This window comes from Diuraphis noxia, unplaced genomic scaffold (assembly GCF_037042655.1).
Source record: "Diuraphis noxia isolate RWA-SAM2 unplaced genomic scaffold, SU_Dnox_SAM2 contig0002, whole genome shotgun sequence".
NCBI lineage: Eukaryota > Metazoa > Arthropoda > Insecta > Hemiptera > Aphididae > Diuraphis > Diuraphis noxia.
Genome location: NW_028301712.1, coordinates 24,120,956 through 24,134,299, shown reverse-complemented (window position 1 = coordinate 24,134,299; position 13,344 = coordinate 24,120,956). Strand labels below are relative to the sequence as shown.

The following is a 13,344-nucleotide window of genomic DNA, read 5'->3' as shown; positions in this document are numbered from 1 at the left end:
AACATTTTGTTGAAACAATTATAATTAATAAATGAAAAAAAAATATATTTTTTGTAGATAATAAATATAAATATATTTAAAATAATTAATAATACATTACAACAAACGATATTTAAAAAAAGTACTTATAGTTTTCGTCGTGAACGGTCTTGTGCGAATTCTTGAATAATATCATCGTAGCTTATTGATGTAGTGATATCAGATTCTATATTCATAATTGCTAACGCAGATATTCTTTCTTAGCCTATGTTTGATCTTAAATATGATTTAATACGTTTTAGGGCGGAAAATGATCTCTCAGTTGAGCAGTTACTAACTGGAGTGCATAGTAACATTCTTAAAGCAATATCTATATATGGAAAGATATCCTTCAAATTATTTTTTCTTATGAACACTAACATATCTTGAATACTTTTCGGAGGAATAGATATGGTTTTCAAATAACTGCTAAAATGAATACATTCATTGGGAAATGAAGATCCCAAATCTGTATTATATTCATTTCTTAAAAGCTCAGCAGATATCCTTATGTCTGCTGCTGTCATTTTAGTAAGTTTAAAAAAAAAATTATAATTTTTTAAAAGGTGGTCGTATGCAATTTTTCTTCTTAACAATTCCGACTTTAATTGATCTAAAATAACAAAATAGGTATTTACTTTAAAATTAGTTACAATACTTTCCGTTGAATGATCATCACTAAATTTTTTAATTTTTTTTTGTCGCTTTTCAGTATTTCTAAAGTTTATAATTCCACATTTTTCAATAGCATTTCTTTTAAAATGTTCATAATCCTTATCTGTACGAATATCATCAATTTGACAAAAATAAAATAAGTGATCGACAACGTTCGGCAGTCGGCGATAGGGAAAATATTTATGGATATTATGTTATTTTTAACTTGTATTAACTGATAAATTGTAATTGCCGCCACGGGTGATATACCGATATATATATATATAAATAAATCATAGATATTTATATCCATGATCGTCGCAATCCCGTTCAGCCGTGACCCGTATGAAAACCGTTTATAATCATAGACCTAATGAATTATGAGTAAAATGTCTATGTTTAATTTATAATATTTATTTCTATTTTGTGTAATAATTATATCAAACAAAATATAAATATTTCAATTCTATGTAGTGGTAAACTGTAAAAAAATTTCCGCCCCCTAGCACTTTGGGAATCTGGCGCCCGGGGCACTTGCCCCAGTTGCCCCCCCTTAAATGCGCCACTGTTTGTGGATTGTTTTCATCGTCATACACTTGATGGACGTTCAATATGCGATCAATCTGATTGTCGTCGGGAATTAACGGATTGTGTTTTGTCTTTCAATACGCGTATGACATATTATATAACTATATAACCACAATAACTCATGATATTAGATGATACCTGAATATGTTCGCATTGAACGTCCGACGAAATAAATTCACAAAGGCCATTCGATATAATATAGTATGATAACAGATATCATGTTTTTAACAAATGCAATCATCTCGCAGCTACTGCAATCTCCTATTAATGGAGCGCTGAGCTTAATCATAAGTGGAAATATATCCAGTAAGAAGAAGCTACTTCAAAAAAATGTTTTGTTGATTTGTTAAATCTAATAATTTATAGTTCAGGTATTGTATTTTTAAGATGTAACGTTGAAATGAAATATTTTTCGAATAAATTAATGTCAGTTAGTTTATTCGATTAAAGTTGAACTTAGACAAAGAATTTATACAAGCCTAACATTTAAAATGTTTATTTATCAATTATGTTGGTGGTGCTGATAAGTTAACCACGTCTGACTTTAAACAAACTATTTCTCTCGGCTACTCGACTAAATAACAGAACTTGCTGAACGACCATAGAATCTACAACGATATTGATTGTAGTTCATGACGCAAGTGGCTAGAGAGTAAATAATAATTAATCAATTATTCAACACCCAATACACGTAAAAATAATATAATTAAACACCAGATGATTTTTACCTACATCGTGGACTACAGATTAAGATATCCAATACTGTATATAGCTATTATAGCTGTATTCTATTAAACATGGGTACTTCATTACTACAATATAAATATAATGACAGAGTTACACCTTGAAGTTTGGACCATAATATGCAATGCATTTATAGCACATAAGTGTTATGATATGCGTCGGTTTAAAATACAAAATCTATTTGTACTAATAAATTACAAAATAAATGCAAAATTTTTGGATAAATTGCTGAGAACTGAATAGACCAAATACTATTAATGAAATAGTGACATACATGTAATTTTCCTCATTATAACTGAAAGTATGAATATAAAAGTTATAAACTTTTGATATTTCGATTAATTAGTGTATGACATCTTATTGTTTAAGCATGTACCTAAATAGGACATAATTTGTTATGCTTGGATACTCCTGAATCATATTTTACGATTTGTAATTAATTCATCATAAATCATATAGTTAATAATGTGTCATTGTATATTTTAATGTGTTGTACCTACATTTAATACAGGTATTGGGGTATATAACCGGTAGTATGCAGATTTTTGACACAATAAATAATAGTAATATATATATATATATATATTTAATTAATTTAATAAATATGTATAAAAAATAAATTGATTGATGATTATTATTATATTATTTATTTCGTACAGCGTACATCATGGGTTATTCACCGGGATACGTGTACCTATGTGACAGTCATATTTTTGCAACAGAATGTGACTATAGTTATGATATTTAAACAGCCTTTGATCTTCGTCAGAATACTATAAACATTCGGACCGGCTCTTCCGTGAACCAAAATACAAACGGTACAGTTACTAGTATTGCCCTTTGCGGCCTATCTCATCTGCAGTCATTATAATTTATAGTAAATTATTATTTCTAAACAATAATGATGGTAGATGAGATGTGAGCTGTTCCCAAACCACTAAACCTAGCTGTGTATTATATAGGAGACTGTGCATCATACTTTGACGCATCGTAAAACACGTATCTCATCCTCTAAAAATATGATTCATGTGTCGGCGTATAGCCAGGTCGGAGTTTATCAACACTTGTTTTTTCACAGCACAATTCTATATAATATAATACGCACTAGCGAATGGCCTCGCAAGAAAAGTTGATTGTAGGTCGGTATTTTGGATTAGAATTTCGTCGCGCTACACAAAATTATGTATTATCAATAATATTATTATTAACTAGTAAAACGAAAAAAACACGCGTAAACGGAGCAAGCATTTCACGGTGGAAACATAGAGACGGACGCGACGACCGTTTCATAGTATCCATAAACAAAAAAGTCGCGGTTTTTTTGGAACCTTTTTTGAATTTCATCGTTCCCATGACACAATGGTGGAAAATAAAGGGGACTTTATTGGCTAAGTTAAATATCAAACGCTATTTGCGCCTATACTGTAAGTGCGTACATGTGACAACTTTTCAAACGTAGTTTCTTGGTCTCAAATTCTCTAGTAGTATTCTATAAAAGTATATGTCGGTAACCACGGTATGCTCGATATGAATGAGTTTTCACGAGATTTTACTTTGGTCATCAGTCTTAAAACAACAGCTGTCGTCAATTTTGTCTCAATTCATCTCGCCGCCGATCGATTTACGACTCACTAATTTATTGTAATCATGTGCACTGCGACGACATTTTGTTGAGCTAAAACCACAAATTACTTAAAATATTTTATAATTGATTATAAAATTCAAGAAAACCCTTAGATTTCTATACTGCATAGGTATTATAGGCCAATAACAATATAATTGGATAGGGTGCACGTTTTTGGCGGTGTGGTTAAGATAAAAAAATACCGCGAACATAGCCATTATAGTAATACAGTATCTACTTTTTTTACATGTTACCGTCTAATATAAATTAAAAATAAACTCAATACTTATAAATAGCATCAATATGATTGAGCTATGAGAAAATTCTTTGTTATTTCATATACTCATTTTAATTAAATAAATAAATTATTCACATTTGTATTTTACATCAATATTAAACTACGTAACAGTGTTAGATAATAAGACGCTTGAGTAATAATTAAATAATACTCGTACTATAAATTAAAAATGTTATGAATACAAAATATAAATAATTCGCACAACTTAGTTGTGATTTTTCAATATATTTTTATTTCTGTCTGGTCCAAATGTGCATTGCCCGTTACACACAATATGCCTTTCGGCGACTGACTTATAACAATAGATATGTATATATTCTATTCAGCCGCGGCATAATAAAATTTCACATTTTAGTATATTATTGTAAATAGGGGGATTTTTTTTTTTTTTTAACTCAGTTAATAAACATGTCTACAACACATCCCCATGAAAAAAATCAACTCAACTACCGAACAGACGCTGATTTATAAACACAAATAAAAACACCCTCCCCCTACACGATACCTAACCAAAAACGTTATTATATTTATTATATATTACGGGCTTTTATATTAAACGATCTTATATAATAGGTTAATAGGAGCATCACATGCGTGTATATTATACAGGCTTATGCTATTTGGTTATAAATATGTATGTTTTTCCCTCTTCCTTCCGATATATATAATATAAGTTTGTGAAGATGATAACAATAATAGTTTAACCGTACGATACCGGTTAATGGACCGAATATTATTATATTTCATATTGTATGATAATTTTTTATACATATTATACAGTATATTATATACGTATATATATATATATTATATATTATAATACTATATACCCATATTATATAATATTATGGAGTTCGCATTATATTTAACGCCCACAACCGTGAACCGTGTAATGGAGCTCTTTTTTTCTTTTCTTTTTATCTTTTCGAACGATGAGATCCGCGTACACTTCCAATGTTAATCTAGAGGATCGATAAGTGAGTGAAAGGTTATTGACGTAACTGTTGTTTTACAAAAAAAATCAAAGAATCCGTAAGAATAAACAAAAATGTTCATCCATTCCAAAATTTTCAAACAGATTACCTACACATTGAAAAAATTAAAATTAAAAAATTCATGTTGTTTACTACTTGCATCTATAATAACTATAACACGATAATTACACTTTTATCTATACTTATTTTCTTGATATAATACAACCATAATAGCTTTAATCCTTCAAGTTATGAAATACGTATAAAATTGTATTACAGTTTTGATTAAATCGACTTCACATTTGTCTATAAATGTATAGGGTGGTCAATTAATTTATTTTGATGACAATTTTACTTACTTTACTACGATTAGTCTCAGATGCTAAATATTTAATAAGTAATAAACTAATAACTGGTATTGTATAAGATATTAAGATACACTTAGTGCCACACGAAACGATGGAATGATTTTCCTTATACGTCTACAATCGTAAAAATCTAGAAACAAAAAAAATCTCACTTTACCAACACCCATTTGTCATACTATAAATGATTTAATATAATTATTATTTTCCAAATAACTTATGTGTTTTATTGGCTATATATTTATGTTATCCTGAAAATTTATTTATTTTTGTTCAAAATTATTCATTACTTAATTAAAAGATATTCTATAATCACATATAATTCCAACCTACGGAGTGTAGGTCAAAAATGATGATGGTTAAGTAAACAGTTTTTACCTAGACAACGAGTTTGACGACAGGCCGACACAAATGGGCCGAATAAAAGGCGTTTCATATACGATTATGCGGAGAATATAGGACTTAGGTATAAGGTATACCTAACATTTTATCATGTGGGTGTGCAGGTGTGTGGGTGTGATGTGATATGAAGTGTAGTAATGCTAGAGGAGACTATATATTTCGCTTTAATTTCATAACGAGAACGCACGTCGTTGTCCAGCAGGGCAATTCACATTTTTATGCGTTCCGCGCCTTTATTCGATTTTTGTGTGTCCCCACCCTCCGCCAACCAATACTAGCTGGTCTCGTTCGTCGCTGTAATATATTTTAACCGTTCATTCTCGACGTCGACCATGTGTCACGATTTAATAATATTACGTAATTATATTTATCTTTATTCTGTGCTGTTATATTATAATAAAATTACCTTCGTGTCTTTTACTTCTATATAGGTGTACGTTCAACGACGCCGTTGAATTGTACCAATGACAATAAAAATGATAGTAATAACAACAAAAACAACAAAATTATAATAGATTGTAATTTTGTCGATTGTTGTATAATGTATTTAAATCAAACTATTCAAATTTGTCTACGAAATTCAAATACAATTCACGTATTTGGTGAAACGGATAGAAATGTAACTTTAATATCCATTTGTTCGTTCAAAACATATACTATTCAAAGACGTTTTTGAAGGCTTCAAACTTTCCGACTTTGTCGCTTAAAACACCGGTCATTCAGTAATGCGGCTAACGCGTATGACAACTGACATGTGAAAATATGTTCAAATTATTTTGCTTTTGGAATTCGTGCCAATTACATTTGTTTTCTACCAAACATTTTCTCATTCAATTCAATTACAACTGATGCACGCTATAACATATCGAATCTATAGCTTCTTTGATGTTCGTTTTCCGGACACAGACTGCAAATCTATCTGATCGGCACACATTTCCAATGTTATAATTTCAGATTTCAACATGTACAAATGTACATAGTATGACAAGGTTTGCATACATTTTTAATTTTTACTTTTTAACGAGTCTCTAAATTACAGTAACACTATAATAACATGCAGCATCGTATACAACTACTGTAATAGTAATACATGTACATGTGGGCTGTGACCTATATTGGTATTATTTATCTATGTTATGTATAATAATAATTATGTTCATGGTGGAATAGTTTAACTTGTTTCAAAAATAGTTCTTATGTATAAATATTAAATATAATATTATAAATGTATAATATATTCGAATAAATGTATATGCTTAATTTCCTGCGCTAATAAAATCACGGTCTTCTTTGAAGTTATAATGTGCTGTTATAACGACTAAACGACGGTAGGCACTCTGAAACATTACGCCAAGTTTAACTCGGAACTCGTCTTCGAAGTTTTTAAGCGTCATTAACAAAAACAACATTAATAGTGCATAATAAACTCTTAAGATTATTACGACAATCATATAATTAATACAGTTTCTCTGTAGGATGTAGGAACTAGGAAGTGACTGACATAGAATAATTCTGATTTAAATGCGCATTTATTTATCGATCTGAAAAAAAAAACACTTGTATATTTAACTGTATAAATAGGTATAAGGTACCTAAATGTAAAACGACGATGCACTAATTTATTTAAATATAAGAAGACACAATACTATTCAGTACACAGTAAACGATTTGTATAAGAAGGTACTGTCATAAAAATGATTTGTATGAAGAATATTAAAAAGAAAATTATTATGTTTTCATTGTTTTATTAAATTGACTATTAGTAGTGTTTGTGTGAAACAATTAAATAAGTTATATACATCATTAATTATTAGATAGCAAATTATGGTAATAAATGATTTAGTAATTTAGTATTCATTATTCTACTTTAATATGGAAGGTTGGTACTGTTTGTAGGTAGGTTCTTTTTGATAATTAAGTAAGAATTTTAACACTCATATTATAACTATAAAATTATATAGCCACCTAGGTAATGTATAAAATCATAAGGATACTGCTATATACTATCTCTGAAAAGTGGTGGAAGTAGTTTCCACTTATTTATGTATACAATTCCTGCAAAAATCTGTGATATTCATGTGCAATTACGATTATTTACGAATACGTGAAGATGAAAATAACTTTTTGACAGTATTCAAATTGAAATTTTGCATACTTCATTGATATTTAGGTACCTGTAACATCCCTATATATTAAACATCGATGTATGTTTCGTTATACTTTATATAAAATATTATTATTTTGATTCTGTACGACTGTATGTAATTTTCTTGTATAATATTATAAAAATTTATTTTTATTTTTTGTTTTATTACTTAAGTTTCCTTGACGTTGACATCAAATCTTAATGCTAACAGAATTATATATTTTTGATATTTAGAAAATAAATAATTATAGTACCTATATCATAGCATACCTATCATAGTCAGTAATGATGATAATATTACAGTGTTCAACAATGTACTGTATTTTGACTATGTTGTAAAATTACACTACCAAATTATAATATATTTACAATTAAGAGAATAAAAAAATTATATTAAAAGTTCGTGTGGGTGTCCACGCTTTACGTACAGAAATTGGGTCACTTAGTCTGTAGAATTTTGCACTGCTAACAGAATTTATGTGATTAAGAAGTTGATTGCTAATCTTTTTACGTGCTAAGTTATTGTTTATTTTTATTAATTATTTAGATTTTTCGTTACATTAATGGATTATCATATTTTATACTCTATATCAACGAAATATCAAGAAATTATATTATGTATAAGAAATGGAAAGAGGTTGAAAATTAAAATTTTTTAATTCATATATTATATTAGATTAATATTTAGTCTTTAATAAAGTAATAAAAACTCGCATCTGTTTAAAACTATAATTATTGATTATTATTACCGCCGACAAACCCAAAAAACAATAATACCATATTATCGTTGTCATATAAACCATATTCAACACAAATACATAATTGAATCCGGCATATATCAAAAATAAATAGGTACAACAAATTTCAAAACACATATTGATTTTATTCGAAAATTTTACGAAAATTAATAACGCGATGAACATCGATGAGTGCAAATACAACGGTGCAGACAGTCAGTGCGTCGACCAGATAACAAGCTTGCTGTACAAGATAAAAGATCCGGTGCATTTGTCAAACGTGCATGATTGGGTGATAAAATTGACAACGGGTGAGCCGAGCAACTGCAAGTCGGATTACTTGCGATTGCTCGAGTACGCGTTGAAAAGCGACGACGGACAAGGCCTCGGGGAACCGTTCTCCAGCCCTCCGCCAGACGGACTGCTGGCCAACCCGAAAGGCAGATCGCCCGAAGTTGACTCGTCGGTTTCCGCTCGTGTCGGTAATAACAAGTGGAGGACTGCGGCCGGCGGTAGTTGCGACGACGGCATTAACACGTCAGACGTCAATCGATCGGTGACGGATGTGGACGCGCCGCCCGCCGTTCCCACAGCATTGACCGACTTGTTGTGTCAGACCGACTGGAAGACGACGCCCGTGCAAAAGTTCGTGGCGGACACACGCCAGTTTACCTGTGACGGAGGTGCACTGATGAGCCACGTGGCCGGCGAGTTGCTGGGCAACTTTAACCAGACGGCTGGTGCCGTGTTCGACGAACGGACGCAAAAATTGTGCGACGCATTGGCCAAGGAACAAGTTGCCCTGTTGCTCCGGTACCGGACCAACGCGCAGCGCATGCTCACCCGCGCACAGATACTCCAGGACCACGTGCGCGAGCTTATGCCGACGTTCCAGTACGACAAATACATGGACGGGCCCGACGAGCATGTGGCCAATGTTTTGCGGGCGAAGAAGATCGGCGGGACGGGGAACGCGGCGGGACCGGAACCGGATACGGCGTCGACACCGGACGCGGATAACGACAACGCCGCGATGCAGCAGAAGAAGTTGATGTGCGCGCTCCAATGGTTACGGTCCGAAGTGGAGCGAGCCGACTGCGAGAACGTAACGCTCGTTGAACGGTATGACGCCGTAGTGGCGGCCATCGTTGTGGCCAGCAATAAAAAGATCGCCAACGAGTGCCGGGCCAGAGCACGAAAGCTCGAAGTACAAACCGAACTGAACGAGGTCCGAAAAAAATCTGCAAAGCAAGAGGCGTTGATTGATAGCTACATTGGAAAAATGAGTCTGTGAGAGTAAGTATTTTTAATTCGGTTCTCCGATGCGTTGTCAGTCGTCATTTTTCAACCGTTGTCAATTTTATCACCGAATTATGCAGATTGGGTGCAAATGCGCCGGTCCCTTTATCTTGTATACAGCAAGTTACAGGTTACCTATCTGGTCAATGCACTGGCCGTTCGCAAATTAGTATTTGCGCTCTTGGGGACTGTCACCATCGTGTTCATACCGTTATTTATGACAATATAACAAAAATGATGTATAATCGTATTATTTTAATAAAATAATTGATAAAAATACAGTTTCGACTATTGTTTTTCAACCAAAAATCTTCACATGACGCGAATTTTTATTTAATATATTACAATTGCAAGATGAAATATCGAATGATGGAGAGAAACCGTAATATGATAAACCTTAACATGTTAATAAAGATAAATATATTTTTCCACCATCCGCTTTACAATATTACACTAATATTTTACTAAATAAAAATGTTTCTTCCATATTTAGGCATTTAAACGAAAATACGTGTAGACGTTTTGTTACTGTATATTCATACGCTGAAGTATTTTGCTTGGTTTTTTTTTTTTTGTTACTCCATTTCAATCTCATAAATGTGAAGGTATATACCTAGTTGCATCGAAAAAGTTTTTCGTATTACATACAATTTGCATAGAAAATATGGTAGCTTGTCAGAATGATTCCCTCGTCAGTCTTGTATAATTTAGAAAATTATAAAACAAACACATATTATAAACTTACAAGTTACAATACACTTAACTGAAATTTTCAACGGTTTTTATTATCAATTTTGATAAATATTATAATGCCTGTCAAGATAAAATATTACAATTCGTTAAAATATATGAAATTGACTGAATTTCATGTCGTAAACAATATCGTTTCAATAATATTATGACATACATATTCCGTGTATATTGTGTTTTTTTTTTATTGATAATATGTTTTCCATTCAAATCTATATACCCCATTGGTACGAAACACGTAAATACAATATAAATGTGTGTTGTGTGAGTGTGTGTACTAGTCCGCACACAACACTATAAATGTACAATATAATATCCATTGTTATTTGTTTGGTGTTTTGCCTTTTGCGGGGTTAAATGCATATGTTCTTTTTCGGAACACTAAAATAATACATGAATAACACGTGGCGGAATATTTGTATTTAACTTATTATTTATTAGTATACATTCAGTACAATAATATGGTCTATAGTTGTATACAGCTTAGGTAGGTAGCTAAATGGTACATAATATTATTATTATATTCACTTCGCGTCCGCCCCAGCCGTCAAAACGATAATAATTGCACACTACCGGTTAGCGTGGAACGTATCATTTCGTTGTACTCGCAGGAGTTTATTATATAATATACATTTTATATTATTTTTTATGCGCAGACCGCGCGTTTGTGTACCTATACATAGGTGTACGCCCACGATAGTTGGGACACTGCGAATACGCACTGAATCGCCTGCATATTATTTTTATACAATACCTATATACTTGCCATAATAATGCCATCCGTCCGAGAGTAAGGATGCAAATTATGATCTTTGATCTGTGCAGTGTGCTTGTTATAATATGTAACACAATACAATCGCCAATGCTAGGGGGTGGAGGGTTGTTTGTGTCGTGAGCCACTGCAGGCGTCTACGGTTTTAGAAAATATGACCTGTGTGATACTAATAATATATGGAGACGACAGCTGCTAGATATAGGTATATATGTATCACATGTTCACTGTTGCAAGGTATAATATTATAAAAGTCTCGACAGTTGCCGACATTATATTGTGTCCTCTCTTACAGTTGTATCTTGTACGATTCAGATTTTCATAGACACGACATTTTAATCTCCATCACTTTTTATCGATTTTTACGAGCGCTTACAATCCTTACAAGTGCAAAAGTTAGGTACAGTCGTACAGATGAGGTATCAACGCGTCCTTGCTCTTTATAATTGACAATCCAATTTACGAATAAGTATATTTAATAATATTATATTATATAATTTTCTGATGATTATTGATTAACAACCGATTGATGTCGGGCATGTCGGTGACACTCGGTGTGTATGAAAATACGAAGAAACATGTCCAAAATAATATAATAATGAAATTTCGAAGTTTTATCTAAAAAGTTTGACCGGTCACAAACTCACAACAACTCAAAAAATCGTATTATTAAAATAAGCATTAAAAAGTTTTATCCTGTCTATAAACAAACACAATACATAGACAATCCAGCCTACCCTTTAAAGTTGTACCATATATATGTATACATAGGATTTACGGCAAAACAACACATATATAAATTATAAACAAGACAGACGATTGTGTTTATCTAAAATATTCATTTTACGCTCAACGCTCATCGTGAGTTGCGATTCAAAACAATAGCTATAAACATTACTATAAAGCTTTGCTGGTATTAAAGTTATTTACTTGTTTTTCAATCGAATGTCACGTTTCAAATTATTCCATTCTAAAGTATACTTATATGCCATACTTGGTGGTAATATTTTATGATACCTATAGCCGTATGTACTGTGTCTGCGAGTTTGTGTGTACACAACTTTAAAATTAGCAAACCGTACGAGGAAATAAAGAGTGATAGAAGTACCTACTAAAAATCCTTAGTACGCTATACATAATATATTACATTATACATAAATCCTAAAATATGTTCTTAATTATTTATTAGATGCCTCAAGATATATAAAATCAATGTTAATCAAATCCAAACAAATATGTAATCGAAATTCGAATTAATTTTTAAAAACTGTACATAGTATAATATATTTTAAACCTCGAGTGATAATACAGTGAGCAAGGTTGTCATTTTAATATTTTAGTATTCAAAGAATAAAAACATAAGTGACTACCCACGTCCCACATATACTCTTACATGATATATAAATATATAACATCCTGTGAACGTCAAACAGTATTATAAAATAAAACTACAATTTGGTATAGTAAACTAAACACCACCTATGTAATAAAATTGAATAGGTATCAGAACTAATTATTTTAAATCAATTTATATTGTAATAGAAGTTGCGTCAGACGGACAATAGTAACATACGTATTGATTGTAATATTAAACTATACCTAAATAGATTGAGGTGTATTTTTTTTTTACTGGTATTTGTGCGCACTGCACCAATTAAAAGTTTTTTTCGATTTCAACTGTAGGTACTAAATCAGGTAAATGTGTAGGTTTATTTCAATAATAGAAAATTCAATTAAAATAGCTTCGTAGAATTTGGTTTTAATTAATTATTATGGTTCGTATAATCTACAATTTTATCTATCTATAAATAAAAATACAATCATAAATGTAATTTTTTACTTAATAATTAGAATCTATAAAATGTTCATTTTAGTCATTAGTTTATTAATGTTACAAACATATTGTGCAGCTGTATTTCATCAGCATGCAGTAAATTTGTGAATTATACTGACTCTTTCAATGATATTATACG

General features: G+C 31.4%; 1 protein-coding gene and 1 pseudogene across 2 annotated transcripts in view; one reads left to right on the top strand and one right to left on the bottom strand.

The window, feature by feature from the left end:
- RapGAP1 (Rap GTPase activating protein 1) overlaps nt 1–13,344 on the top strand; it is a 201,603-nt gene that overhangs the window by 95,079 nt on the left and 93,180 nt on the right. The gene's annotated exons all lie outside the window — the stretch shown is intronic.
- LOC149058237 (uncharacterized) lies at nt 126–878 on the bottom strand (annotated as a pseudogene).